The sequence below is a fragment of the Cucurbita pepo genome, unplaced genomic scaffold (assembly GCF_057944985.1).
Source record: "Cucurbita pepo subsp. pepo isolate OVF unplaced genomic scaffold, ASM5794498v1 scafford_96, whole genome shotgun sequence".
NCBI classification, from domain to species: Eukaryota; Viridiplantae; Streptophyta; class Magnoliopsida; order Cucurbitales; family Cucurbitaceae; genus Cucurbita; species Cucurbita pepo.
Window position 1 is genome coordinate 1 of NW_028257999.1, and position 2,500 is coordinate 2,500.

Below are 2,500 nucleotides of genomic sequence, written 5' to 3' on the forward strand. Positions count from 1 at the left end.
GAAGGAAACATTCCGTTCTCAACAGGTCTCATGTCGCACGCCCAAAGGCATTTGACACCGCCCCACCGTGCATGTTCTGCTACCACGCAGCCTTCAAAACATAGGGCTGGCCCAAGAAAGGGAGGCATACACCACAACAACGTCCCACACTCAACGAGGTTCATGCCGCACGCCCGAAGGCACCCGGCTCCACCCCACCTTGCATGTTTCATCGTCATACTAGCAACCATCCACAGTTCCTCACACCAGAGATTCCCAATTAGAAGGCAACATCGCAACATTCCGTGCTCAATGAGGCTCGTGTCGCACGCCCAGAGGCACCCGATTCCAACCAACCGAACATGTTCTGGCACCACCGGCCTTCAAAACATAGGGCTGGCCCAAGGCTGGCAGGCATCACCACAACGTCACACACTCAACGAGGTTCATGTCGCACGCCCGAAGGCACCCGGCTCCACCCCACATTGCATGTTTCATCATCGTGCCAACCATCAACCATCCTCAAGCCAGCCCAAGTTAGAAGGCAACATCGCAACATTTCATTCTCAACAAGGCTCATGTCGCACGCCCAAAGGCACCCGACACTGCCTCACCGTGCAAGTTTCGCCACCGCATCGCCGCCGTCAACCGCCCTCATCCGCCGACCACCACCCCCACGCCCCAAGCATATGCCCATGTGCGGCGCATAGTGCTTGGGGCGTGGGGGTGGCGGAAGATATAGGGGTACCCCCGTGCCCAGCCCATGCAGACTAGTCACCCCCCTATATAGTACATTTTGAGGCATTTTTGGTCTGCCAGGCCTAGATACGATTTTTCTGAGCCATCATACGGTCAAATATCTCAAGTTTTAGATTGTTTTTTTCCATGAACTCGATTGATTCATGAATGGGACATTGTAATGGATCTAGAAATCAAGTTTCATAATTTTTCAACCAACCAATTTTTTTTAATGAATTTTTAAATATTAAATAATAAGAAATTAGAAAAAATAGCTAGAGCCGTCAAAAAAATCTGAAATTTTGTGGGAATCATTCTTTCATGTTGCTTAGCTCCCAGAAAAAAAATTACAAAAAAACAACAACTCCACATGTAATTTCACAATTAATGGGTGATGGATGGGGCGTGGGCGGGGCAGGGCGGGGCGCGCGCGCGCGAGAGAAGGCGGGCGGGGCGGGGCTGGGCGGGGCGCGCGCGCGAGAGAAGGCGGGCGGGGCGGGGATGGGCGGGGCGCGCGCGCGGGAGCACGCGGGCGGGGCTGGGCGGGGCGCGCGCGCGGGAGCACGCGGGCGGGGCTGGGCGGGGCGCGCGCGCGGGAGCACGCGGGCGGGGCTGGGCGGGGCGCGCGCGCGGGAGCACGCGGGCGGGGCTGGGCGGGGCGCGCGCGCGGGAGCATGCGGGCGGGGCTGGGCGAGGCGCGCGCGCGCGGGACAACGTGGACGGGGCGGGGCTGGGCGCGCGCAGGCGGGAGCACGCGGGCGAGGCGGGGCGGGGGGCGCGCGCACGCGGGAACACGCAGGTGGGGCAGGGCGGGCGAGCACGCAGGACCATTCCGACACCACCTCACCGTGGGCATTCCGCCACCATCAATCGGCCTCGACCTCCGACCACCACCCCCGTGCCCCAAGCATATGCCCATGTGCGGCACATAGTGCTTGGGGCGTGGGGGTGGCGGAAGATATAGGGGTACCCCCGTGCCCAGCCCATGCAGACTAGTCACCCCCCTATATAGTACATTTTGAGGCATTTTTGGTCTGCCAGGCCTAGATACGATTTTTCCGAACGGTCATACAGTCAAATATCTCAAGTTTTATATTGTTTTTTTTCCGTGAGCTGGATTGATTCATTAATGGGACATTCTAAAGAGTTTAAAAATCAAGTTTCATAATTTTTCAACCAACCAATTTTTTTTAATGAATTTTTAAATATTAAATAATAAGAAATTAGAAAAAATAGTTATAGTTGTCGAAAAAATCTGAAATTTTGCGGGCATAATTCTTTCAAGTTGCTTAGCTCCCAGAAAAAAAAAATAATAATAAAACAACCACTACACACGTATTTTGACAATTAAATGGGTGATGGGTGTAAAAACAAGGTCATGGTGGGCGTCTTGGTCTAATGTACCTACTCTTGTATCAAAACTCTTCATTTCATTGTTTTAGATAACCAAAAGAAAAAAATAATTCATCACTCTTTTCTTAGTTCATTTCATTGATGATGTTTTTATAGTCCAAGGCTTATACATGTTCTTACTTTCCACGGATGTTAGGTGTGATGAATTGTTGTTGGGTGTGATGATTTTTTATGGAGGTAACATCCAACACTTTTGATATGATTGTAGGTATGTTTGCGTTGGAGGGTGTTGGTGGACATTATGAGTGTGTAAGGGTGCATGAGGTGTTGGTAGGGCATGTATCGCACATAGCATAGGATGGGGCTTGGCGTGTGCTGCGCGAGGGGGGTGGGGGCGCGGGTGCGGGGGTGTGCGCGACGTGGGCGTGCG